The 27,917-nt window shown below is 44.5% G+C and overlaps 1 protein-coding gene and 15 non-coding genes across 16 annotated transcripts in view; 1 reads left to right on the top strand and 15 right to left on the bottom strand.

Moving 5' to 3' along the window:
- LOC139257944 (zinc finger protein 850-like) overlaps positions 1–27,917 on the top strand; it is a gene marked incomplete at its 5' end in the record, with an annotated part of 812,458 nt that overhangs the window by 689,685 nt on the left and 94,856 nt on the right. The window lies entirely within an intron of this gene.
- Positions 43–116, bottom strand: trnai-aau (transfer RNA isoleucine (anticodon AAU)). Its single transcript has one exon. It is a non-coding gene; the product is annotated as a tRNA-Ile (tRNA).
- trnai-aau (transfer RNA isoleucine (anticodon AAU)) lies at positions 2,317–2,390 on the bottom strand. The gene has a single exon. It is a non-coding gene; the product is annotated as a tRNA-Ile (tRNA).
- Positions 4,591–4,664, bottom strand: trnai-aau (transfer RNA isoleucine (anticodon AAU)). The gene has a single exon. It is a non-coding gene; the product is annotated as a tRNA-Ile (tRNA).
- Positions 6,261–6,332, bottom strand: trnae-uuc (transfer RNA glutamic acid (anticodon UUC)). The gene has a single exon. It is a non-coding gene; the product is annotated as a tRNA-Glu (tRNA).
- trnai-aau (transfer RNA isoleucine (anticodon AAU)) lies at positions 6,862–6,935 on the bottom strand. Its single transcript has one exon. It is a non-coding gene; the product is annotated as a tRNA-Ile (tRNA).
- On the bottom strand, positions 9,136–9,209 carry trnai-aau (transfer RNA isoleucine (anticodon AAU)). Its single transcript has one exon. It is a non-coding gene; the product is annotated as a tRNA-Ile (tRNA).
- trnai-aau (transfer RNA isoleucine (anticodon AAU)) lies at positions 11,409–11,482 on the bottom strand. Its single transcript has one exon. It is a non-coding gene; the product is annotated as a tRNA-Ile (tRNA).
- On the bottom strand, positions 13,081–13,152 carry trnae-uuc (transfer RNA glutamic acid (anticodon UUC)). Its single transcript has one exon. It is a non-coding gene; the product is annotated as a tRNA-Glu (tRNA).
- On the bottom strand, positions 13,682–13,755 carry trnai-aau (transfer RNA isoleucine (anticodon AAU)). Its single transcript has one exon. It is a non-coding gene; the product is annotated as a tRNA-Ile (tRNA).
- On the bottom strand, positions 15,956–16,029 carry trnai-aau (transfer RNA isoleucine (anticodon AAU)). Its single transcript has one exon. It is a non-coding gene; the product is annotated as a tRNA-Ile (tRNA).
- Positions 18,229–18,302, bottom strand: trnai-aau (transfer RNA isoleucine (anticodon AAU)). The gene has a single exon. It is a non-coding gene; the product is annotated as a tRNA-Ile (tRNA).
- Positions 20,502–20,575, bottom strand: trnai-aau (transfer RNA isoleucine (anticodon AAU)). Its single transcript has one exon. It is a non-coding gene; the product is annotated as a tRNA-Ile (tRNA).
- trnai-aau (transfer RNA isoleucine (anticodon AAU)) lies at positions 22,774–22,847 on the bottom strand. The gene has a single exon. It is a non-coding gene; the product is annotated as a tRNA-Ile (tRNA).
- Positions 25,047–25,120, bottom strand: trnai-aau (transfer RNA isoleucine (anticodon AAU)). Its single transcript has one exon. It is a non-coding gene; the product is annotated as a tRNA-Ile (tRNA).
- On the bottom strand, positions 27,296–27,369 carry trnai-aau (transfer RNA isoleucine (anticodon AAU)). The gene has a single exon. It is a non-coding gene; the product is annotated as a tRNA-Ile (tRNA).

The raw sequence follows: 27,917 nt of genomic DNA, 5'->3' as shown, positions 1-27,917 counted from the left end.
ACGTGACTAAAAACCGAATAAAAATTATGAAAAACACTGGAATGGCCCGTACGGGGATCGAACCCGCGACCTTGCGGTTATTAGCACCACGCTTTAACCAACTGAGCTAACCGGCCACAAATTGTGTCAACGTTGCGTGAAAGCTCAGTCTGCGGGGATTGTGTTTCCAACTCACACTGGATGACAGATTTACTGCATAAACATTGAACGCATCACATCGCTTAAACATTGTTCACTGTTCATCTACAACACTGCGCAGAGTGTAAATAGAACGTTACAGAACGTAACAGCTTAATCTAAAAACAATTCATGTTGAAAATTATTATCACGCAACCGCTGAACAGCCCACTGTCCCGATATAAAATCAGCCACTAACCTTCGAATGAAGGGAACGCGAAATAACCAAAAATTGCTGAAACACGGGATTGAGCCATGAAACATCTGGATCTTCAGTCAAACGCCTTCCCAACTGAACTATTTCAGGCCTGACAGTGAACGAAGCAAAGTTTTCTCACACCTTTTTGAAAGAAAACCTGACCCCGGAAGGAATTGCCCCACCCACTCTGTCCTCGTTTCGGGGCAATGGGTCCCAAACACATCTCAGAGCTCAGGTTGTGTCAATGTAAAGTATAATGATACCGAAAATCTTAATGCTCATGTTCCGTTATCAGTGCCCACGATCCAGGCAATGGTCTTGTACACGTTGCTAAGTTCAAAATGTGTATTTTTTTACACTGGCAATGAATTAACTGATATCTGTGCTGTGATCAACTAGGTTACTTAGGGTGATGTCGTGCAAGAACGTAATGGAAGCCTAATTATAATGGTAATTGTTCTCACACTGCAGTTAAATGTTGGCAAATTTACAGTGTCAATCAGCAATTCAATTCCACATGTTGATTTAATGTTCTGCTGAAGTGTTCATAAAGAAACAAAGCTTGCACAACAGGCTCGATCTCACCGTCTTGAAGACACAGTGAAATATACTGGAGAGTTTATAACTGTTTGAGAACATAAAATGTCAGTAAAATACCCCGTTCTTTTCTCGACACCGATGGGCTGTGAAAGGGAGACCGGCCGAAGTCCCACATAGCCGCACTGACCCCGAGGCAAGGTGAAATCCTAACAGGTACAGTCCATAGCAGTGCTATGCTGAAGAGAGATAAGTGTCGTGAATAAAGGAGAGACTTAACAATACTGATGTTGAATATCGGTTAGATCAATCACTCCATGAATTCACTGCTGGGAAATTCAGAGCTTGTAAATTGCCTGTGAACGCTAAACATAGACACACAGTGAGCCAATGTGCAATATAGGAGGGGCCCAGGCCAAATGAATGCAATGCTCGGGATAAGTTATCAGTGGCCATGGCCCAGGCATTCACTGATTCCAGTCTCGCAGACGTTGCTAAGTTTAAAATGCTGAATATTTCCACACTGGCAATGCATTGACAGATGGTAAGCTAGAGTGATGTGCCGCAAAAATGTACACGGAAGGCTAAAGTTAGCCATGATTGGCAACAATTACGGTGTCAATCAGCACTGGTTGAGCGAGATCTCCTCATTTACTGCTGACTTTGAAACGGAAGGCACAGAAGTGTGTGCTGTATCACTACAACGAATGATGCGCTGCTGATGGTTGGGGTAGCAAGAGTGCAGTGAGCTGTGAATTTGTTCAGGAACAGCCTTGCAGTTCAAACGGCCGAAAATACAATGCTCCCTGACCGGGAATCGAACCCGGGCCGCAGCGGTGAAAGCGCCGAAACCTAACCACTAAACCACCAGGGAAGCTGCTACACATTTGCAGACCAACACAGTCTTTCCTGCTTGCTCCTTCCAAAGTCTCACCACTTTCGCGCCAGGTAAAACTGTTCGTAGCAAATGGCATTTTTTGTGGAGAACACCAAAGATATGTCCGCGCATCCGCAGCATCACGTGCGGGTAGGCATCCACTGAAATCAATTTCATTCTGTCCTTTTCTCGGGATTTTTCACTCTCGGTGCCGGGTGAACATTTCATTTCGTGTTTTTGTCCTGAACTGCAGTCTTTTGCCCATCTCCAGGCGACAGAACCGTTCTGTCTGTCTGTTCCTACTTTTGAGCATTTACGGGAACAGGCCTCCGGTTCATCGTTTATCAGCAAACCAAGAAACAGAAATAAACAGAAAGATGTGCCTCTCCATCCCGTCGGCAAGTAGCAATGACTGTTATTCCAAATAATTCCCAACCCTTGGGTTTCTGTGTGGATTTGTTTCATTATAAAGATTTGATTTTCAACGTGACTAAAAACCGAATAAAAATTATGAAAAACACTGGAATGGCCCGTACGGGGATCGAACCCGCGACCTTGCGGTTATTAGCACCACGCTTTAACCAACTGAGCTAACCGGCCACAAATTGTGTCAACGTTGCGTGAAAGCTCAGTCTGCGGGGATTGTGTTTCCAACTCACACTGGATGACAGATTTACTGCATAAACATTGAACGCATCACATCGCTTAAACATTGTTCACTGTTCATCTACAACACTGCGCAGAGTGTAAATAGAACGTTACAGAACGTAACAGCTTAATCTAAAAACAATTCATGTTGAAAATTATTATCACGCAACCGCTGAACAGCCCACTGTCCCGATATAAAATCAGCCACTAACCTTCGAATGAAGGGAACGCGAAATAACCAAAAATTGCTGAAACACGGGATTGAGCCATGAAACATCTGGATCTTCAGTCAAACGCCTTCCCAACTGAACTATTTCAGGCCTGACAGTGAACGAAGCAAAGTTTTCTCACACCTTTTTGAAAGAAAACCTGACCCCGGAAGGAATTGCCCCACCCACTCTGTCCTCGTTTCGGGGCAATGGGTCCCAAACACATCTCAGAGCTCAGGTTGTGTCAATGTAAAGTATAATGATACCGAAAATCTTAATGCTCATGTTCCGTTATCAGTGCCCACGATCCAGGCAATGGTCTTGTACACGTTGCTAAGTTCAAAATGTGTATTTTTTTACACTGGCAATGAATTAACTGATATCTGTGCTGTGATCAACTAGGTTACTTAGGGTGATGTCGTGCAAGAACGTAATGGAAGCCTAATTATAATGGTAATTGTTCTCACACTGCAGTTAAATGTTGGCAAATTTACAGTGTCAATCAGCAATTCAATTCCACATGTTGATTTAATGTTCTGCTGAAGTGTTCATAAAGAAACAAAGCTTGCACAACAGGCTCGATCTCACCGTCTTGAAGACACAGTGAAATATACTGGAGAGTTTATAACTGTTTGAGAACATAAAATGTCAGTAAAATACCCCGTTCTTTTCTCGACACCGATGGGCTGTGAAAGGGAGACCGGCCGAAGTCCCACATAGCCGCACTGACCCCGAGGCAAGGTGAAATCCTAACAGGTACAGTCCATAGCAGTGCTATGCTGAAGAGAGATAAGTGTCGTGAATAAAGGAGAGACTTAACAATACTGATGTTGAATATCGGTTAGATCAATCACTCCATGAATTCACTGCTGGGAAATTCAGAGCTTGTAAATTGCCTGTGAACGCTAAACATAGACACACAGTGAGCCAATGTGCAATATAGGAGGGGCCCAGGCCAAATGAATGCAATGCTCGGGATAAGTTATCAGTGGCCATGGCCCAGCCATTCACTGATTCCAGTCTCGCAGACGTTGCTAAGTTTAAAATGCTGAATATTTCCACACTGGCAATGCATTGACAGATGGTAAGCTAGAGTGATGTGCCGCAAAAATGTACACGGAAGGCTAAAGTTAGCCATGATTGGCAACAATTACGGTGTCAATCAGCACTGGTTGAGCGAGATCTCCTCATTTACTGCTGACTTTGAAACGGAAGGCACAGAAGTGTGTGCTGTATCACTACAACGAATGATGCGCTGCTGATGGTTGGGGTAGCAAGAGTGCAGTGAGCTGTGAATTTGTTCAGGAACAGCCTTGCCGTTCAAACGGCCGAAAATACAATGTTCCCTGACCGGGAATCGAACCCAGGCCGCAGCGGTGAAAGCGCCGAAACCTAACCACGAAACCACCAGGGAAGCTGCTACACATTTGCAGACCAACACAGTCTTTCCTGCTTGCTCCTTCCAAAGACTCACCACTTTCGTGCCAGGTAAAACTGTTCGTAGCAAATGGCATTTTTTGTGGAGAACACCAAAGATATGTCCGCGCATCCGCAGCATCACGTGCGGGTAGGCATCCACTGAAATCAATTTCATTCTGTCCTTTTCTCGGGATTTTTCACTCTCGGTGCCGGGTGAACATTTCATTTCGTGTTTTTGTCCTGAACTGCAGTCTTTTGCCCATCTCCAGGCGACAGAACCGTTCTGTCTGTCTGTTCCGACTTTTGAGCATTTACGGGAACAGGCCTCCGGTTCATCGTTTATCAGCAAACCAAGAAACAGAAATAAACAGAAAGATGTGCCTCTCCACCCCGTCGGCAAGTAGCAATGACGGTTATTCCAAATAATTCCCAACCCTTGGGTTTCTGCGTGGATTTGTTTCATTATAAAGATTTGATTTTCAACGTGACTAAAAACCGAATATAAATTATGAAAAACACTGGAATGGCCCGTACGGGGATCGAACCCGCGACCTTGGCGTTATTAGTACCACGCTCTAACCAACTGAGCTAACCGGCCACAAATTGTGTCAACGTTGCGTGAAAGCTCAGTCTGCGGGGATTGTGTTTCCAACTCACACTGGATGACAGATTTACTGCATAAACATTGAACGCATCACATCGCTTAAACATTGTTCACTGTTCATCTACAACACTGCGCAGAGTGTAAATAGAACGTAACAGAATGTAACAGCTTAATCTAAAAACAATTCATGTTGAAAATTATTATCACGCAACCGCTGAACAGCCCACTGTCCCGATATAAAATCAGCCACTACCCTTCGAATGAAGGGAACGCGAAATAACCAAAAATTGCTGAAACACGGGATTGAGCCATGAATCATCTGGATCTTCAGTCAAACGCCTTCCCAACTGAACTATTTCGGTCTGACAGTGAACGAAGCAAAGTTTTCTCACACCTTTTTGAAAGAAAACCTGACCCCGGAAGGAATTGCCCCACCCACTCTGTCCTCGTTTCGGGGCAATGGGTCCCAAACACATCTCAGAGCTCAGGTTGTGTCAATGTAAAGTATAATGATACCGACAATCTTAATGCTCATGTTCCGTTGTCAGTGCCCACGATCCAGGCAATGGTCCTGTACACGTTGCTAAGTTCAAAATGTGTATTTTTTCGCACTGGCAATGAATTAACTGATATCTGTGCTGTGATCAACTAGGTTACTTAGGGTGATGTCGTGCAAGAACGTAATGGAAGCCTAATTATAATGGTGATTGTTCTCACACTGCAGTTAAATGTTGGCAAATTTACAGTGTCAATCAGCAATTCAATTCCACATGTTGATTTAATGTTCTGCTGAAGTGTTCATAAAGAAACAAAGCGTGCACAACAGGCTCGATCTCACCGTCTTGAAGACACAGTGAAATATACTGGAGAGTTTTAACTGTTTGAGAACATATAATGTCAGTAAAATACCCCGTTCTTTTCTCGACACCGATGGGCTGTGAAAGCGAAACCGGCCGAAGTCCCACATAGCCGCACTGACCCCGAGGCAAGGTGAAATCCTAACAGGTTCAGTCCATAGCAGTGCTATGCTGAAGAGAGATAAGTGTCGCGAATAAAGGAGAGACTTAACAATACTGATGTTGAATATCGGTTAGATCAATCACTCCATGAATTCACTGCTGGGAAATTCAGAGCTTGTAAATTGCCTGTGAACGCTAAACATAGACACACAGTGAGCCAATGTGCAATATAGGAGGGGCCCAGGCCAAATGAATGCAATGCTCGGGATAAGTTATCAGTGGCCATGGCCCAGGCATTCACTGTATCCAGTCTTGCAGACGTTGCTAAGTTTAAAATGCTGAATATTTCCACACTGGCAATGCATTGACAGATGGTAAGCTAGAGTGATGTGCCGCAAAAATGTACACGGAAGGCTAAAGTTAGACATGATTGGCAACATTTACGGTGTCAATCAGCACTAGTTGAGCGAGATCTCCTCATTTACTGCTGACTTTGAAACGGAAGGCACAGAAGTGTGTGCTGTGTCATTACAACGAATGATGCGCTGCGATGGTTGGGGTAGCAAGAGTGCAGTGAGCTGTGAATTTGTTCAGGAACAGCCTTGCAGTTCAAACGGCCGAAAATACAATGTTCCCTGACCGGGAATCGAACCCGGGCCGCAGCGGTGAAAGCGCCGAAACCTAACCACTAAACCACCAGGGAAGCTGCTACACATTTGCAGACCAACACAGTCTTTCCTGCTTGCTCCTTCCAAAGTCTCACCACTTTCGCGCCAGGTAAAACTGTTCGTAGCAAATGGCATTTTTTGTGGAGAACACCAAAGATATGTCCGCGCATCCGCAGCATCACGTGCGGGTAGGCATCCACTGAAATCAATTTCATTCTGTCCTTTTCTCGGGATTTTTCACTCTCGGTGCCGGGTGAACATTTCATTTCGTGTTTTTGTCCTGAACTGCAGTCTTTTGCCCATCTCCAGGCGACAGAACCGTTCTGTCTGTCTGTTCCTACTTTTGAGCATTTACGGGAACAGGCCTCCGGTTCATCGTTTATCAGCAAACCAAGAAACAGAAATAAACAGAAAGATGTGCCTCTCCATCCCGTCGGCAAGTAGCAATGACTGTTATTCCAAATAATTCCCAACCCTTGGGTTTCTGTGTGGATTTGTTTCATTATAAAGATTTGATTTTCAACGTGACTAAAAACCGAATAAAAATTATGAAAAACACTGGAATGGCCCGTACGGGGATCGAACCCGCGACCTTGCGGTTATTAGCACCACGCTTTAACCAACTGAGCTAACCGGCCACAAATTGTGTCAACGTTGCGTGAAAGCTCAGTCTGCGGGGATTGTGTTTCCAACTCACACTGGATGACAGATTTACTGCATAAACATTGAACGCATCACATCGCTTAAACATTGTTCACTGTTCATCTACAACACTGCGCAGAGTGTAAATAGAACGTTACAGAACGTAACAGCTTAATCTAAAAACAATTCATGTTGAAAATTATTATCACGCAACCGCTGAACAGCCCACTGTCCCGATATAAAATCAGCCACTAACCTTCGAATGAAGGGAACGCGAAATAACCAAAAATTGCTGAAACACGGGATTGAGCCATGAAACATCTGGATCTTCAGTCAAACGCCTTCCCAACTGAACTATTTCAGGCCTGACAGTGAACGAAGCAAAGTTTTCTCACACCTTTTTGAAAGAAAACCTGACCCCGGAAGGAATTGCCCCACCCACTCTGTCCTCGTTTCGGGGCAATGGGTCCCAAACACATCTCAGAGCTCAGGTTGTGTCAATGTAAAGTATAATGATACCGAAAATCTTAATGCTCATGTTCCGTTATCAGTGCCCACGATCCAGGCAATGGTCTTGTACACGTTGCTAAGTTCAAAATGTGTATTTTTTTACACTGGCAATGAATTAACTGATATCTGTGCTGTGATCAACTAGGTTACTTAGGGTGATGTCGTGCAAGAACGTAATGGAAGCCTAATTATAATGGTAATTGTTCTCACACTGCAGTTAAATGTTGGCAAATTTACAGTGTCAATCAGCAATTCAATTCCACATGTTGATTTAATGTTCTGCTGAAGTGTTCATAAAGAAACAAAGCTTGCACAACAGGCTCGATCTCACCGTCTTGAAGACACAGTGAAATATACTGGAGAGTTTATAACTGTTTGAGAACATAAAATGTCAGTAAAATACCCCGTTCTTTTCTCGACACCGATGGGCTGTGAAAGGGAGACCGGCCGAAGTCCCACATAGCCGCACTGACCCCGAGGCAAGGTGAAATCCTAACAGGTACAGTCCATAGCAGTGCTATGCTGAAGAGAGATAAGTGTCGTGAATAAAGGAGAGACTTAACAATACTGATGTTGAATATCGGTTAGATCAATCACTCCATGAATTCACTGCTGGGAAATTCAGAGCTTGTAAATTGCCTGTGAACGCTAAACATAGACACACAGTGAGCCAATGTGCAATATAGGAGGGGCCCAGGCCAAATGAATGCAATGCTCGGGATAAGTTATCAGTGGCCATGGCCCAGGCATTCACTGATTCCAGTCTCGCAGACGTTGCTAAGTTTAAAATGCTGAATATTTCCACACTGGCAATGCATTGACAGATGGTAAGCTAGAGTGATGTGCCGCAAAAATGTACACGGAAGGCTAAAGTTAGCCATGATTGGCAACAATTACGGTGTCAATCAGCACTGGTTGAGCGAGATCTCCTCATTTACTGCTGACTTTGAAACGGAAGGCACAGAAGTGTGTGCTGTATCACTACAACGAATGATGCGCTGCTGATGGTTGGGGTAGCAAGAGTGCAGTGAGCTGTGAATTTGTTCAGGAACAGCCTTGCCGTTCAAACGGCCGAAAATACAATGTTCCCTGACCGGGAATCGAACCCAGGCCGCAGTGGTGAAAGCGCCGAAACCTAACCACGAAACCACCAGGGAAGCTGCTACACATTTGCAGACCAACACAGTCTTTCCTGCTTGCTCCTTCCAAAGACTCACCACTTTCGTGCCAGGTAAAACTGTTCGTAGCAAATGGCATTTTTTGTGGAGAACACCAAAGATATGTCCGCGCATCCGCAGCATCACGTGCGGGTAGGCATCCACTGAAATCAATTTCATTCTGTCCTTTTCTCGGGATTTTTCACTCTCGGTGCCGGGTGAACATTTCATTTCGTGTTTTTGTCCTGAACTGCAGTCTTTTGCCCATCTCCAGGCGACAGAACCGTTCTGTCTGTCTGTTCCGACTTTTGAGCATTTACGGGAACAGGCCTCCGGTTCATCGTTTATCAGCAAACCAAGAAACAGAAATAAACAGAAAGATGTGCCTCTCCACCCCGTCGGCAAGTAGCAATGACTGTTATTCCAAATAATTCCCAACCCTTGGGTTTCTGCGTGGATTTGTTTCATTATAAAGATTTGATTTTCAACGTGACTAAAAACCGAATATAAATTATGAAAAACACTGGAATGGCCCGTACGGGGATCGAACCCGCGACCTTGGCGTTATTAGTACCACGCTCTAACCAACTGAGCTAACCGGCCACAAATTGTGTCAACGTTGCGTGAAAGCTCAGTCTGCGGGGATTGTGTTTCCAACTCACACTGGATGACAGATTTACTGCATAAACATTGAACGCATCACATCGCTTAAACATTGTTCACTGTTCATCTACAACACTGCGCAGAGTGTAAATAGAACGTAACAGAATGTAACAGCTTAATCTAAAAACAATTCATGTTGAAAATTATTATCACGCAACCGCTGAACAGCCCACTGTCCCGATATAAAATCAGCCACTACCCTTCGAATGAAGGGAACGCGAAATAACCAAAAATTGCTGAAACACGGGATTGAGCCATGAATCATCTGGATCTTCAGTCAAACGCCTTCCCAACTGAACTATTTCGGTCTGACAGTGAACGAAGCAAAGTTTTCTCACACCTTTTTGAAAGAAAACCTGAACCCGGAAGGAATTGCCCCACCCACTCTGTCCTCGTTTCGGGGCAATGGGTCCCAAACACATCTCAGAGCTCAGGTTGTGTCAATGTAAAGTATAATGATACCGACAATCTTAATGCTCATGTTCCGTTGTCAGTGCCCACGATCCAGGCAATGGTCCTGTACACGTTGCTAAGTTCAAAATGTGTATTTTTTCGCACTGGCAATGAATTAACTGATATCTGTGCTGTGATCAACTAGGTTACTTAGGGTGATGTCGTGCAAGAACGTAATGGAAGCCTAATTATAATGGTGATTGTTCTCACACTGCAGTTAAATGTTGGCAAATTTACAGTGTCAATCAGCAATTCAATTCCACATGTTGATTTAATGTTCTGCTGAAGTGTTCATAAAGAAACAAAGCGTGCACAACAGACTCGATCTCACCGTCTTGAAGACACAGTGAAATATACTGGAGAGTTTATAACTGTTTGAGAACATATAATGTCAGTAAAATACCCCGTTCTTTTCTCGACACCGATGGGCTGTGAAAGCGAAACCGGCCGAAGTCCCACATAGCCGCACTGACCCCGAGGCAAGGTGAAATCCTAACAGGTTCAGTCCATAGCAGTGCTATGCTGAAGAGAGATAAGTGTCGCGAATAAAGGAGAGACTTAACAATACTGATGTTGAATATCGGTTAGATCAATCACTCCATGAATTCACTGCTGGGAAATTCAGAGCTTGTAAATTGCCTGTGAACGCTAAACATAGACACACAGTGAGCCAATGTGCAATATAGGAGGGGCCCAGGCCAAATGAATGCAATGCTCGGGATAAGTTATCAGTGGCCATGGCCCAGGCATTCACTGATTCCAGTCTCGCAGACGTTGCTAAGTTTAAAATGCTGAATATTTCCACACTGGCAATGCATTGACAGATGGTAAGCTAGAGTGATGTGCCGCAAAAATGTACACGGAAGGCTAAAGTTAGCCATGATTGGCAACAATTACGGTGTCAATCAGCACTGGTTGAGCGAGATCTCCTCATTTACTGCTGACTTTGAAACGGAAGGCACAGAAGTGTGTGCTGTATCACTACAACGAATGATGCGCTGCTGATGGTTGGGGTAGCAAGAGTGCAGTGAGCTGTGAATTTGTTCAGGAACAGCCTTGCCGTTCAAACGGCCGAAAATACAATGTTCCCTGACCGGGAATCGAACCCAGGCCGCAGCGGTGAAAGCGCCGAAACCTAACCACGAAACCACCAGGGAAGCTGCTACACATTTGCAGACCAACACAGTCTTTCCTGCTTGCTCCTTCCAAAGACTCACCACTTTCGTGCCAGGTAAAACTGTTCGTAGCAAATGGCATTTTTTGTGGAGAACACCAAAGATATGTCCGCGCATCCGCAGCATCACGTGCGGGTAGGCATCCACTGAAATCAATTTCATTCTGTCCTTTTCTCGGGATTTTTCACTCTCGGTGCCGGGTGAACATTTCATTTCGTGTTTTTGTCCTGAACTGCAGTCTTTTGCCCATCTCCAGGCGACAGAACCGTTCTGTCTGTCTGTTCCGACTTTTGAGCATTTACGGGAACAGGCCTCCGGTTCATCGTTTATCAGCAAACCAAGAAACAGAAATAAACAGAAAGATGTGCCTCTCCACCCCGTCGGCAAGTAGCAATGACTGTTATTCCAAATAATTCCCAACCCTTGGGTTTCTGCGTGGATTTGTTTCATTATAAAGATTTGATTTTCAACGTGACTAAAAACCGAATATAAATTATGAAAAACACTGGAATGGCCCGTACGGGGATCGAACCCGCGACCTTGGCGTTATTAGTACCACGCTCTAACCAACTGAGCTAACCGGCCACAAATTGTGTCAACGTTGCGTGAAAGCTCAGTCTGCGGGGATTGTGTTTCCAACTCACACTGGATGACAGATTTACTGCATAAACATTGAACGCATCACATCGCTTAAACATTGTTCACTGTTCATCTACAACACTGCGCAGAGTGTAAATAGAACGTAACAGAATGTAACAGCTTAATCTAAAAACAATTCATGTTGAAAATTATTATCACGCAACCGCTGAACAGCCCACTGTCCCGATATAAAATCAGCCACTACCCTTCGAATGAAGGGAACGCGAAATAACCAAAAATTGCTGAAACACGGGATTGAGCCATGAATCATCTGGATCTTCAGTCAAACGCCTTCCCAACTGAACTATTTCGGTCTGACAGTGAACGAAGCAAAGTTTTCTCACACCTTTTTGAAAGAAAACCTGACCCCGGAAGGAATTGCCCCACCCACTCTGTCCTCGTTTCGGGGCAATGGGTCCCAAACACATCTCAGAGCTCAGGTTGTGTCAATGTAAAGTATAATGATACCGACAATCTTAATGCTCATGTTCCGTTGTCAGTGCCCACGATCCAGGCAATGGTCCTGTACACGTTGCTAAGTTCAAAATGTGTATTTTTTCGCACTGGCAATGAATTAACTGATATCTGTGCTGTGATCAACTAGGTTACTTAGGGTGATGTCGTGCAAGAACGTAATGGAAGCCTAATTATAATGGTGATTGTTCTCACACTGCAGTTAAATGTTGGCAAATTTACAGTGTCAATCAGCAATTCAATTCCACATGTTGATTTAATGTTCTGCTGAAGTGTTCATAAAGAAACAAAGCGTGCACAACAGACTCGATCTCACCGTCTTGAAGACACAGTGAAATATACTGGAGAGTTTATAACTGTTTGAGAACATATAATGTCAGTAAAATACCCCGTTCTTTTCTCGACACCGATGGGCTGTGAAAGCGAAACCGGCCGAAGTCCCACATAGCCGCACTGACCCCGAGGCAAGGTGAAATCCTAACAGGTTCAGTCCATAGCAGTGCTATGCTGAAGAGAGATAAGTGTCGCGAATAAAGGAGAGACTTAACAATACTGATGTTGAATATCGGTTAGATCAATCACTCCATGAATTCACTGCTGGGAAATTCAGAGCTTGTAAATTGCCTGTGAACGCTAAACATAGACACACAGTGAGCCAATGTGCAATATAGGAGGGGCCCAGGCCAAATGAATGCAATGCTCGGGATAAGTTATCAGTGGCCATGGCCCAGGCATTCACTGTATCCAGTCTTGCAGACGTTGCTAAGTTTAAAATGCTGAATATTTCCACACTGGAAATGCATTGACAGATGGTAAGCTAGAGTGATGTGCCGCAAAAATGTACACGGAAGGCTAAAGTTAGCCATGATTGGCAACATTTACGGTGTCAATCAGCACTAGTTGAGCGAGATCTCCTCATTTACTGCTGACTTTGAAACGGAAGGCACAGAAGTGTGTGCTGTATCATTACAACGAACGATGCGCTGCTGATGGTTGGGGTAGCAAGAGTGCAGTGAGCTGTGAATTTGTTCAGGAACAGCCTTGCAGTTCAAACGGCCGAAAATACAATGTTCCCTGACCGGGAATCGAACCCGGGCCGCAGCGGTGAAAGCGCCGAAACCTAACCACTAAACCACCAGGGAAGCTGCTACACATTTGCAGACCAACACAGTCTTTCCTGCTTGCTCCTTCCAAAGTCTCACCACTTTCGCGCCAGGTAAAACTGTTCGTAGCAAATGGCATTTTTTGTGGAGAACACCAAAGATATGTCCGCGCATCCGCAGCATCACGTGCGGGTAGGCATCCACTGAAATCAATTTCATTCTGTCCTTTTCTCGGGATTTTTCACTCTCGGTGCCGGGTGAACATTTCATTTCGTGTTTTTGTCCTGAACTGCAGTCTTTTGCCCATCTCCAGGCGACAGAACCGTTCTGTCTGTCTGTTCCTACTTTTGAGCATTTACGGGAACAGGCCTCCGGTTCATCGTTTATCAGCAAACCAAGAAACAGAAATAAACAGAAAGATGTGCCTCTCCATCCCGTCGGCAAGTAGCAATGACTGTTATTCCAAATAATTCCCAACCCTTGGGTTTCTGTGTGGATTTGTTTCATTATAAAGATTTGATTTTCAACGTGACTAAAAACCGAATAAAAATTATGAAAAACACTGGAATGGCCCGTACGGGGATCGAACCCGCGACCTTGCGGTTATTAGCACCACGCTTTAACCAACTGAGCTATCCGGCCACAAATTGTGTCAACGTTGCGTGAAAGCTCAGTCTGCGGGGATTGTGTTTCCAACTCACACTGGATGACAGATTTACTGCATAAACATTGAACGCATCACATCGCTTAAACATTGTTCACTGTTCATCTACAACACTGCGCAGAGTGTAAATAGAACGTTACAGAACGTAACAGCTTAATCTAAAAACAATTCATGTTGAAAATTATTATCACGCAACCGCTGAACAGCCCACTGTCCCGATATAAAATCAGCCACTAACCTTCGAATGAAGGGAACGCGAAATAACCAAAAATTGCTGAAACACGGGATTGAGCCATGAAACATCTGGATCTTCAGTCAAACGCCTTCCCAACTGAACTATTTCAGGCCTGACAGTGAACGAAGCAAAGTTTTCTCACACCTTTTTGAAAGAAAACCTGACCCCGGAAGGAATTGCCCCACCCACTCTGTCCTCGTTTCGGGGCAATGGGTCCCAAACACATCTCAGAGCTCAGGTTGTGTCAATGTAAAGTATAATGATACCGAAAATCTTAATGCTCATGTTCCGTTATCAGTGCCCACGATCCAGGCAATGGTCTTGTACACGTTGCTAAGTTCAAAATGTGTATTTTTTTACACTGGCAATGAATTAACTGATATCTGTGCTGTGATCAACTAGGTTACTTAGGGTGATGTCGTGCAAGAACGTAATGGAAGCCTAATTATAATGGTAATTGTTCTCACACTGCAGTTAAATGTTGGCAAATTTACAGTGTCAATCAGCAATTCAATTCCACATGTTGATTTAATGTTCTGCTGAAGTGTTCATAAAGAAACAAAGCTTGCACAACAGGCTCGATCTCACCGTCTTGAAGACACAGTGAAATATACTGGAGAGTTTATAACTGTTTGAGAACATAAAATGTCAGTAAAATACCCCGTTCTTTTCTCGACACCGATGGGCTGTGAAAGGGAGACCGGCCGAAGTCCCACATAGCCGCACTGACCCCGAGGCAAGGTGAAATCCTAACAGGTACAGTCCATAGCAGTGCTATGCTGAAGAGAGATAAGTGTCGTGAATAAAGGAGAGACTTAACAATACTGATGTTGAATATCGGTTAGATCAATCACTCCATGAATTCACTGCTGGGAAATTCAGAGCTTGTAAATTGCCTGTGAACGCTAAACATAGACACACAGTGAGCCAATGTGCAATATAGGAGGGGCCCAGGCCAAATGAATGCAATGCTCGGGATAAGTTATCAGTGGCCATGGCCCAGGCATTCACTGATTCCAGTCTCGCAGACGTTGCTAAGTTTAAAATGCTGAATATTTCCACACTGGCAATGCATTGACAGATGGTAAGCTAGAGTGATGTGCCGCAAAAATGTACACGGAAGGCTAAAGTTAGCCATGATTGGCAACAATTACGGTGTCAATCAGCACTGGTTGAGCGAGATCTCCTCATTTACTGCTGACTTTGAAACGGAAGGCACAGAAGTGTGTGCTGTATCACTACAACGAATGATGCGCTGCTGATGGTTGGGGTAGCAAGAGTGCAGTGAGCTGTGAATTTGTTCAGGAACAGCCTTGCCGTTCAAACGGCCGAAAATACAATGTTCCCCGACCAGGAATCGAACCCGGGCCGCAGCAGTGAAATCGCCGAAACCTAACCACGAAACCACCAGGGAAGCTGCTACACATTTGCAGACCAACACAGTCTTTCCTGCTTGCTCCTTCCAAAGACTCACCACTTTCGTGCCAGGTAAAACTGTTCGTAGCAAATGGCATTTTTTGTGGAGAACACCAAAGATATGTCCGCGCATCCGCAGCATCACGTGCGGGTAGGCATCCACTGAAATCAATTTCATTCTGTCCTTTTCTCGGGATTTTTCACTCTCGGTGCCGGGTGAACATTTCATTTCGTGTTTTTGTCCTGAACTGCAGTCTTTTGCCCATCTCCACGCGACAGAACCGTTCTGTCTGTCTGTTCCGACTTTTGAGCATTTACGGGAACAGGCCTCCGGTTCATCGTTTATCAGCAAACCAAGAAACAGAAATAAACAGAAAGATGTGCCTCTCCACCCCGTCGGCAAGTAGCAATGACTGTTATTCCAAATAATTCCCAACCCTTGGGTTTCTGCGTGGATTTGTTTCATTATAAAGATTTGATTTTCAACGTGACTAAAAACCGAATATAAATTATGAAAAACACTGGAATGGCCCGTACGGGGATCGAACCCGCGACCTTGGCGTTATTAGTACCACGCTCTAACCAACTGAGCTAACCGGCCACAAATTGTGTCAACGTTGCGTGAAAGCTCAGTCTGCGGTGATTGTGTTTCCAACTCACACTGGATGACAGATTTACTGCATAAACATTGAACGCATCACATCGCTTAAACATTGTTCACTGTTCATCTACAACACTGCGCAGAGTGTAAATAGAACGTTACAGAACGTAACAGCTTAATCTAAAAACAATTCATGTTGAAAATTATTATCACGCAACCGCTGAACAGCCCACTGTCCCGATATAAAATCAGCCACTACCCTTCGAATGAAGGGAACGCGAAATAACCAAAAATTGCTGAAACACGGGATTGAGCCATGAAACATCTGGATCTTCAGTCAAACGCCTTCCCAACTGAACTATTTCGGTCTGACAGTGAACGAAGCAAAGTTTTCTCACACCTTTTTGAAAGAAAACCTGACCCCGGAAGGAATTGCCCCACCCACTCTGTCCTCGTTTCGGGGCAATGGGTCCCAAACACATCTCAGAGCTCAGGTTGTGTCAATGTAAAGTATAATGATACCGAAAATCTTAATGCTCATGTTCCGTTGTCATTGCCCACGATCCAGACAATGGTCTTGTACACGTTGCTAAGTTCAAAATGTGTATTTTTTCGCACTGGCAATGAATTAACTGATATCTGTGCTGTGATCAACTAGGTTACTTAGGGTGATGTCGTGCAAGAACGTAATGGAAGCGTAATTATAATGGTGATTGTTCTCACACTGCAGTTAAATGTTGGCAAATTTATAGTGTCAATCAGCAATTCAATTCCACATGTTGATTTAATGTTCTGCTGAAGTGTTCATAAAGAAACAAAGCTTGCACAACAGGCTCGATCTCACCGTCTTGAAGACACAGTGAAATATACTGGAGAGTTTATAACTGTTTGAGAACATAAAATGTCAGTAAAATACCCCGTTCTTTTCTCGACACCGATGGGCTGTGAAAGCGAGACCGGCCGAAGTCCCACATAGCCGCACTGACCCCGAGGCAAGGTGAAATCCTAACAGGTTCAGTCCATAGCAGTGCTATGCTGAAGAGAGATAAGTGTCGCGAATGAAGGAGAGACTTAACAATACTGATGTTGAATATCGGTTAGATCAATCACTCCATGAATTCACTGCTGGGAAATTCAGAGCTTGTAAATTGCCTGTGAACGCTAAACATAGACACACAGTGAGCCAATGTGCAATATAGGAGGGGCCCAGGCCAAATGAATGCAATGCTCGGGATAAGTTATCAGTGGCCATGGCCCAGGCATTCACTGTATCCAGTCTTGCAGACGTTGCTAAGTTTAAAATGCTGAATATTTCCACACTGGAAATGCATTGACAGATGGTAAGCTAGAGTGATGTGCCGCAAAAATGTACACGGAAGGCTAAAGTTAGCCATGATTGGCAACATTTACGGTGTCAATCAGCACTAGTTGAGCGAGATCTCCTCATTTACTGCTGACTTTGAAACGGAAGGCACAGAAGTGTGTGCTGTATCATTACAACGAACGATGCGCTGCTGATGGTTGGGGTAGCAAGAGTGCAGTGAGCTGTGAATTTGTTCAGGAACAGCCTTGCAGTTCAAACGGCCGAAAATACAATGCTCCCTGACCAGGAATCGAACCCGGGCCGCAGCGGTGAAATCGCCGAAACCTAACCACTAAACCACCAGGGAAGCTGCTACACATTTGCAGACCAACACAGTCTTTCCTGCTTGCTCCTTCCAAAGTCTCACCACTTTCGCGCCAGGTAAAACTGTTCGTAGCAAATGGCATTTTTTGTGGAGAACACCAAAGATATGTCCGCGCATCCGCAGCATCACGTGCGGGTAGGCATCCACTGAAATCAATTTCATTCTGTCCTTTTCTCGGGATTTTTCACTCTCGGTGCCGGGTGAACATTTCATTTCGTGTTTTTGTCCTGAACTGCAGTCTTTTGCCCATCTCCAGGCGACAGAACCGTTCTGTCTGTCTGTTCCTACTTTTGAGCATTTACGGGAACAGGCCTCCGGTTCATCGTTTATCAGCAAACCAAGAAACAGAAATAAACAGAAAGATGTGCCTCTCCATCCCGTCGGCAAGTAGCAATGACTGTTATTCCAAATAATTCCCAACCCTTGGGTTTCTGTGTGGATTTGTTTCATTATAAAGATTTGATTTTCAACGTGACTAAAAACCGAATAAAAATTATGAAAAACACTGGAATGGCCCGTACGGGGATCGAACCCGCGACCTTGGCGTTATTAGCACCACGCTCTAACCAACTGAGCTAACCGGCCACAAATTGTGTCAACGTTGCGTGAAAGCTCAGTCTGCGGGGATTGTGTTTCCAACTCACACTGGATGACAGATTTACTGCATAAACATTGAACGCATCACATCGCTTAAACATTGTTCACTGTTCATCTACAACACTGCGCAGAGTGTAAATAGAACGTTACAGAACGTAACAGCTTAATCTAAAAACAATTCATATTGAAAATTATTATCACGCAATCGCTGAACAGCCCACTGTCCCGATATAAAATCAGCCACTACCCTTCGAATGAAGGGAACGCGAAATAACCAAAAATTGCTGAAACACGGGATTGAGCCATGAAACATCTGGATCTTCAGTCAAACGCCTTCCCAACTGAACTATTTCGGTCTGACAGTGAACGAAGCAAAGTTTTCTCACACCTTTTTGAAAGAAAACCTGACCCCGGAAGGAATTGCCCCACCCACTCTGTCCTCGTTTCGGGGCAATGGGTCCCAAACACATCTCAGAGCTCAGGTTGTGTCAATGTAAAGTATAATGATACCGAAAATCTTAATGCTCATGTTCCGTTGTCAGTGCCCACGATCCAGGCAATGGTCTTGTACACGTTGCTAATTTCAAAATGTGTATTTTTTCGCACTGGCAATGAATTAACTGATATCTGTGCTGTGATCAACTAGGTTACTTAGGGTGATGTCGTGCAAGAACGTAATGGAAGCGTAATTATAATGGTGATTGTTCTCACACTGCAGTTAAATGTTGGCAAATTTACAGTGTCAATCAGCAATTCAATTCCACATGTTGATTTAATGTTCTGCTGAAGTGTTCATAAAGAAACAAAGCTTGCACAACAGGCTCGATCTCACCGTCTTGAAGACACAGTGAAATATACTGGAGAGTTTATAACTGTTTGAGAACATAAAATGTCAGTAAAATACCCCGTTCTTTTCTCGACACCGATGGGCTGTGAAAGGGAGACCGGCCGAAGTCCCACATAGCCGCACTGACCCCGAGGCAAGGTGAAATCCTAACAGGTTCAGTCCATAGCAGTGCTATGCTGAAGAGAGATAAGTGTCGCGAATAAAGGAGAGACTTAACAATACTGATGTTGAATATCGGTTAGATCAATCACTCCATGAATTCACTGCTGGGAAATTCAGAGCTTGTAAATTGCCTGTGAACGCTAAACATAGACACACAGTGAGCCAATGTGCAATATAGGAGGGGCCCAGGCCAAATGAATGCAATGCTCGGGATAAGTTATCAGTGCCCATGGCCCAGGCATTCACTGATTCCAGTCTTGCAGACGTTGCTAAGTTTAAAATGCTGAATATTTCCACACTGGCAATGCATTGACAGATGGTAAGCTAGAGTGATGTGCCGCAAAAATGTACACGGAAGGCTAAAGTTAGCCATGATTGGCAACATTTACGGTGTCAATCAGCACTAGTTGAGCGAGATCTCCTCATTTACTGCTGACTTTGAAACGGAAGGCACAGAAGTGTGTGCTGTATCACGACAACGAATGATGCGCTGCTGATGGTTGGGGTAGCAAGAGTGCAGTGAGCTGTGAATTTGTTCAGGAACAGCCTTGCAGTTCAAACGGCCGAAAATACAATGTTCCCCGACCGGGAATCGAACCCAGGCCCCAGCGGTGAAAGCGCCGAAACCTAACCACGAAACCACCAGGGAAGCTGCTACACATTTGCAGACCAACACAGTCTTTCCTGCTTGCTCCTTCCAAAGTCTCACCACTTTCGCGCCAGGTAAAACTGTTCGTAGCAAATGGCATTTTTTGTGGAGAACACCAAAGATATGTCCGCGCATCCGCAGCATCACGTGCGGGTAGGCATCCACTGAAATCAATTTCATTCTGTCCTTTTCTAGGGATTTTTCACTCTCGGTGCCGGGTGAACATTTCATTTCGTGTTTTTGTCCTGAACTGCAGTCTTTTGCCCATCTCCACGCGACAGAACCGTTCTGTCTGTCTGTTCCGACTTTTGAGCATTTACGGGAACAGGCCTCCGGTTCATCGTTTATCAGCAAACCAAGAAACAGAAATAAGCAGAAAGATGTGCCTCTCCACCCCGTCGGCAAGTAGCAATGACTGTTATTCCAAATAATTCCCAACCCTTGGGTTTCTGTGTGGATTTGTTTCATTATAAAGATTTGATTTTCAACGTGACTAAAAACCGAATAAAAATTATGAAAAACACTGGAATGGCCCGTACGGGGATCGAACCCGCGACCTTGGCGTTATTAGCACCACGCTCTAACCAACTGAGCTAACCGGCCACAAATTGTGTCAACGTTGCGTGAAAGCTCAGTCTGCGGGGATTGTGTATCCAACTCACACTGGATGACAGATTTACTGCATAAACATTGAACGCATCACATCGCTTAAACATTGTTCACTGTTCATCTACAACACTGCGCAGAGTGTAAATAGAACGTTACAGAACGTAACAGCTTAATCTAAAAACAATTCATGTTGAAAATTATTATCACGCAATCGCTGAACAGCCCACTGTCCCGATATAAAATCAGCCACTACCCTTCGAATGAAGGGAACGCGAAATAACCAAAAATTGCTGAAACACGGGATTGAGCCATGAAACAGCTGGATCTTCAGTCAAACGCCTTCCCAACTGAACTATTTCGGTCTGACAGTGAACGAAGCAAAGTTTTCTCACACCTTTTTGAAAGAAAACCTGACCCCGGAAGGAATTGCCCCACCCACTCTGTCCTCGTTTCGGGGCAATGGGTCCCAAACACATCTCAGAGCTCAGGTTGTGTCAATGTAAAGTATAATGATACCGAAAATCTTAATGCTCATGTTCCGTTGTCAGTGCCCACGATCCAGGCAATGGTCTTGTACACGTTGCTAAGTTCAAAATGTGTATTTTTTCGCACTGGCAATGAATTAACTGATTCTGTGCTGTGATCAACTAGGTTACTTAGGGTGATGTCGTGCAAGAACGTAATGGAAGCCTAATTATAATGGTGATTGTTCTCACACTGCAGTTAAATGTTGGCAAATTTACAGTGTCAATCAGCAATTCAATTCCACATGTTGATTTAATGTTCTGCTGAAGTGTTCATAAAGAAACAAAGCTTGCACAACAGGCTCGATCTCACCGTCTTGAAGACACAGTGAAATATACTGGAGAGTTTATAACTGTTTGAGAACATAAAATGTCAGTAAAATACCCCGTTCTTTTCTCGACACCGATGGGCTGTGAAAGGGAGACCGGCCGAAGTCCCACATAGCCGCACTGACCCCGAGGCAAGGTGAAATCCTAACAGGTTCAGTCCATAGCAGTGCTATGCTGAAGAGAGATAAGTGTCGCGAATAAAGGAGAGACTTAACAATACTGATGTTGAATATCGGTTAGATCAATCACTCCATGAATTCACTGCTGGGAAATTCAGAGCTTGTAAATTGCCTGTGAACGCTAAACATAGACACACAGTGAGCCAATGTGCAATATAGGAGGGGCCCAGGCCAAATGAATGCAATGCTCGGGATAAGTTATCAGTGGCCATGGCCCAGGCATTCACTGTATCCAGTCTTGCAGACGTTGCTAAGTTTAAAATGCTGAATATTTCCACACTGGCAATGCATTGACAGATGGTAAGCTAGAGTGATGTGCCGCAAAAATGTACACGGAAGGCTAAAGTTAGCCATGATTGGCAACATTTACGGTGTCAATCAGCACTAGTTAAGCGAGATCTCCTCATTTACTGCTGACTTTGAAACGGAAGGCACAGAAGTGTGTGCTGCATCATTACAACGAATGATGCGCTGCTGATGGTTGGGGCAGCAAGAGTGCAGTGAGCTGTGAATTTGTTCAGGAACAGCCTTGCAGTTCAAACGGCCGAAAATACAATGCTCCCTGACCGGGAATCAAACCCGGGCCGCAGCGGTGAAAGCGCCGAAACCTAACCACGAAACCACCAGGGAAGCTGCTACACATTTGCAGACCAACACAGTCTTTCCTGCTTGCTCCTTCCAAAGTCTCACCACTTTCGCGCCAGGTAAAACTGTTTGTAGCAAATGGCATTTTTTGTGGAGAACACCAAAGATATGTCCGCGCATCCGCAGCATCACGTGCGGGTAGGCATCCACTGAAATCAATTTCATTCTGTCCTTTTCTCGGGATTTTTCACTCTCGGTGCCGGGTGAACATTTCATTTCGTGTTTTTGTCCTGAACTGCAGTCTTTTGCCCATCTCCAGGCGACAGAACCGTTCTGTCTGTCTGTTCCGACTTTTGAGCATTTACGGGAACAGGCCTCCGGTTCATCGTTTATCAGCAAACCAAGAAACAGAAATAAACAGAAAGATGTGCCTCTCCACCCCGTCGGCAAGTAGTAACGACTGTTATTCCAAATAATTCCCAACCCTTGGGTTTCTGTGTGGATTTGTTTCATTATAAAGATTTGATTTTCAACGTGACTAAAAACCGAATAAAAATTATGAAAAACACTGGAATGGCCCGTACGGGGATCGAACCCGCGACCTTGGCGTTATTAGCACCACGCTCTAACCAACTGAGCTAACCGGCCACAAATTGTGTCAACGTTGCGTGAAAGCTCAGTCTGCGGGGATTGTGTTTCCAACTCACACTGGATGACAGATTTACTGCATAAACATTGAACGCATCACATCGCTTAAACATTGTTCACTGTTCATCTACAACACTGCGCAGAGTGTAAATAGAACGTTACAGAACGTAACAGCTTAATCTAAAAATAATTCATGTTGAAAATTATTATCACGCAATCGCTGAACAGCCCACTGTCCCGATATAAAATCAGCCACTACCCTTCGAATGAAGGGAACGCGAAATAACCAAAAATTGCTGAAACACGGGATTGAGCCATGAAACATCTGGATCTTCAGTCAAACGCCTTCCCAACTGAACTATTTCGGTCTGACAGTGAACGAAGCAAAGTTTTCTCACACCTTTTTGAAAGAAAACCTGACCCCGGAAGGAATTGCCCCACCCACTCTGTCCTCGTTTCGGGGCAATGGGTCCCAAACACATCTCAGAGCTCAGGTTGTGTCAATGTAAAGTATAATGATACCGAAAATCTTAATGCTCATGTTCCGTTGTCAGTGCCCACGATCCAGGCAATGGTCTTGTACACGTTGCTAAGTTCAAAATGTGTATTTTTTCGCACTGGCAATGAATTAACTGATATCTGTGCTGTGATCAACTAGGTTACTTAGGGTGATGTCGTGCAAGAACGTAATGGAAGCGTAATTATAATGGTGATTGTTCTCACACTGCAGTTAAATGTTGGCAAATTTACAGTGTCAATCAGCAATTCAATTCCACATGTTGATTTAATGTTCTGCTGAAGTGTTCATAAAGAAACAAAGCTTGCACAACAGGCTCGATCTCACCGTCTTGAAGACACAGTGAAATATACTGGAGAGTTTATAACTGTTTGAGAACATAAAATGTCAGTAAAATACCCCGTTCTTTTCTCGACACCGATGGGCTGTGAAAGGGAGACCGGCCGAAGTCCCACATAGCCGCACTGACCCCGAGGCAAGGTGAAATCCTAACAGGTTCAGTCCATAGCAGTGCTATGCTGAAGAGAGATAAGTGTCGCGAATAAAGGAGAGACTTAACAATACTGATGTTGAATATCGGTTAGATCAATCACTCCATGAATTCACTGCTGGGAAATTCAGAGCTTGTAAATTGCCTGTGAACGCTAAACATAGACACACAGTGAGCCAATGTGCAATATAGGAGGGGCCCAGGCCAAATGAATGCAATGCTCGGGATAAGTTATCAGTGGCCATGGCCCAGGCATTCACTGTATCCAGTCTTGCAGACGTTGCTAAGTTTAAAATGCTGAATATTTCCACACTGGCAATGCATTGACAGATGGTAAGCTAGAGTGATGTGCCGCAAAAATGTACACGGAAGGCTAAAGTTAGCCATGATTGGCAACATTTACGGTGTCAATCAGCACTAGTTAAGCGAGATCTCCTCATTTACTGCTGACTTTGAAACGGAAGGCACAGAAGTGTGTGCTGCATCATTACAACGAATGATGCGCTGCTGATGGTTGGGGCAGCAAGAGTGCAGTGAGCTGTGAATTTGTTCAGGAACAGCCTTGCAGTTCAAACGGCCGAAAATACAATGCTCCCTGACCGGGAATCAAACCCGGGCCGCAGCGGTGAAAGCGCCGAAACCTAACCACGAAACCACCAGGGAAGCTGCTACACATTTGCAGACCAACACAGTCTTTCCTGCTTGCTCCTTCCAAAGTCTCACCACTTTCGCGCCAGGTAAAACTGTTTGTAGCAAATGGCATTTTTTGTGGAGAACACCAAAGATATGTCCGCGCATCCGCAGCATCACGTGCGGGTAGGCATCCACTGAAATCAATTTCATTCTGTCCTTTTCTCGGGATTTTTCACTCTCGGTGCCGGGTGAACATTTCATTTCGTGTTTTTGTCCTGAACTGCAGTCTTTTGCCCATCTCCAGGCGACAGAACCGTTCTGTCTGTCTGTTCCGACTTTTGAGCATTTACGGGAACAGGCCTCCGGTTCATCGTTTATCAGCAAACCAAGAAACAGAAATAAACAGAAAGATGTGCCTCTCCACCCCGTCGGCAAGTAGTAACGACTGTTATTCCAAATAATTCCCAACCCTTGGGTTTCTGTGTGGATTTGTTTCATTATAAAGATTTGATTTTCAACGTGACTAAAAACCGAATAAAAATTATGAAAAACACTGGAATGGCCCGTACGGGGATCGAACCCGCGACCTTGGCGTTATTAGCACCACGCTCTAACCAACTGAGCTAACCGGCCACAAATTGTGTCAACGTTGCGTGAAAGCTCAGTCTGCGGGGATTGTGTTTCCAACTCACACTGGATGACAGATTTACTGCATAAACATTGAACGCATCACATCGCTTAAACATTGTTCACTGTTCATCTACAACACTGCGCAGAGTGTAAATAGAACGTTACAGAACGTAACAGCTTAATCTAAAAATAATTCATGTTGAAAATTATTATCACGCAATCGCTGAACAGCCACTACCCTTCGAATGAAGGGAACGCGAAATAACCAAAAATTGCTGAAACACGGGATTGAGCCATGAAACATCTGGATCTTCAGTCAAACGCCTTCCCAACTGAACTATTTCGGTCTGACAGTGAACGAAGCAAAGTTTTCTCACACCTTTTTGAAAGAAAACCTGACCCCGGAAGGAATTGCCCCACCCACTCTGTCCTCGTTTCGGGGCAATGGGTCCCAAACACATCTCAGAGCTCAGGTTGTGTCAATGTAAAGTATAATGATACCGAAAATCTTAATGCTCATGTTCCGTTGTCAGTGCCCACGATCCAGGCAATGGTCTTGTACACGTTGCTAAGTTCAAAATGTGTATTTTTTCGCACTGGCAATGAATTAACTGATATCTGTGCTGTGATCAACTAGGTTACTTAGGGTGATGTCGTGCAAGAACGTAATGGAAGCGTAATTATAATGGTGATTGTTCTCACACTGCAGTTAAATGTTGGCAAATTTACAGTGTCAATCAGCAATTCAATTCCACATGTTGATTTAATGTTCTGCTGAAGTGTTCATAAAGAAACAAAGCTTGCACAACAGGCTCGATCTCACCGTCTTGAAGACACAGTGAAATATACTGGAGAGTTTATAACTGTTTGAGAACATAAAATGTCAGTAAAATACCCCGTTCTTTTCTCGACACCGATGGGCTGTGAAAGGGAGACCGGCCGAAGTCCCACATAGCCGCACTGACCCCGAGGCAAGGTGAAATCCTAACAGGTTCAGTCCATAGCAGTGCTATGCTGAAGAGAGATAAGTGTCGCGAATAAAGGAGAGACTTAACAATACTGATGTTGAATATCGGTTAGATCAATCACTCCATGAATTCACTGCTGGGAAATTCAGAGCTTGTAAATTGCCTGTGAACGCTAAACATAGACACACAGTGAGCCAATGTGCAATATAGGAGGGGCCCAGGCCAAATGAATGCAATGCTCGGGATAAGTTATCAGTGCCCATGGCCCAGGCATTCACTGTATCCAGTCTTGCAGACGTTGCTAAGTTTAAAATGCTGAATATTTCCACACTGGCAATGCATTGACAGATGGTAAGCTAGAGTGATGTGCCGCAAAAATGTACACGGAAGGCTAAAGTTAGCCATGATTGGCAACATTTACGGTGTCAATCAGCACTAGTTGAGCGAGATCTCCTCATTTACTGCTGACTTTGAAACGGAAGGCACAGAAGTGTGTGCTGTATCACGACAACGAATGATGCGCTGCTGATGGTTGGGGTAGCAAGAGTGCAGTGAGCTGTGAATTTGTTCAGGAACAGCCTTGCAGTTCAAACGGCCGAAAATACAATGTTCCCCGACCGGGAATCGAACCCAGGCCCCAGCGGTGAAAGCGCCGAAACCTAACCACGAAACCACCAGGGAAGCTGCTACACATTTGCAGACCAACACAGTCTTTCCTGCTTGCTCCTTCCAAAGTCTCACCACTTTCGCGCCAGGTAAAACTGTTCGTAGCAAATGGCATTTTTTGTGGAGAACACCAAAGATATGTCCGCGCATCCGCAGCATCACGTGCGGGTAGGCATCCACTGAAATCAATTTCATTCTGTCCTTTTCTAGGGATTTTTCACTCTCGGTGCCGGGTGAACATTTCATTTCGTGTTTTTGTCCTGAACTGCAGTCTTTTGCCCATCTCCACGCGACAGAACCGTTCTGTCTGTCTGTTCCGACTTTTGAGCATTTACGGGAACAGGCCTCCGGTTCATCGTTTATCAGCAAACCAAGAAACAGAAATAAGCAGAAAGATGTGCCTCTCCACCCCGTCGGCAAGTAGCAATGACTGTTATTCCAAATAATTCCCAACCCTTGGGTTTCTGTGTGGATTTGTTTCATTATAAAGATTTGATTTTCAACGTGACTAAAAACCGAATAAAAATTATGAAAAACACTGGAATGGCCCGTACGGGGATCGAACCCGCGACCTTGGCGTTATTAGCACCACGCTCTAACCAACTGAGCTAACCGGCCACAAATTGTGTCAACGTTGCGTGAAAGCTCAGTCTGCGGGGATTGTGTTTCCAACTCACACTGGATGACAGATTTACTGCATAAACATTGAACGCATCACATCGCTTAAACATTGTTCACTGTTCATCTACAACACTGCGCAGAGTGTAAATAGAACGTTACAGAACGTAACAGCTTAATCTAAAAATAATTCATGTTGAAAATTATTATCACGCAATCGCTGAACAGCCCACTGTCCCGATATAAAATCAGCCACTACCCTTCGAATGAAGGGAACGCGAAATAACCAAAAATTGCTGAAACACGGGATTGAGCCATGAAACATCTGGATCTTCAGTCAAACGCCTTCCCAACTGAACTATTTCGGTCTGACAGTGAACGAAGCAAAGTTTTCTCACACCTTTTTGAAAGAAAACCTGACCCCGGAAGGAATTGCCCCACCCACTCTGTCCTCGTTTCGGGGCAATGGGTCCCAAACACATCTCAGAGCTCAGGTTGTGTCAATGTAAAGTATAATGATACCGAAAATCTTAATGCTCATGTTCCGT

Source organism: Pristiophorus japonicus, unplaced genomic scaffold (assembly GCF_044704955.1).
Source record: "Pristiophorus japonicus isolate sPriJap1 unplaced genomic scaffold, sPriJap1.hap1 HAP1_SCAFFOLD_94, whole genome shotgun sequence".
Taxonomy (NCBI): Eukaryota; Metazoa; Chordata; class Chondrichthyes; family Pristiophoridae; genus Pristiophorus; species Pristiophorus japonicus.
Note: the sequence above shows the minus strand (reverse complement) of the source record. Positions and strands in the feature narration are given on the sequence as shown.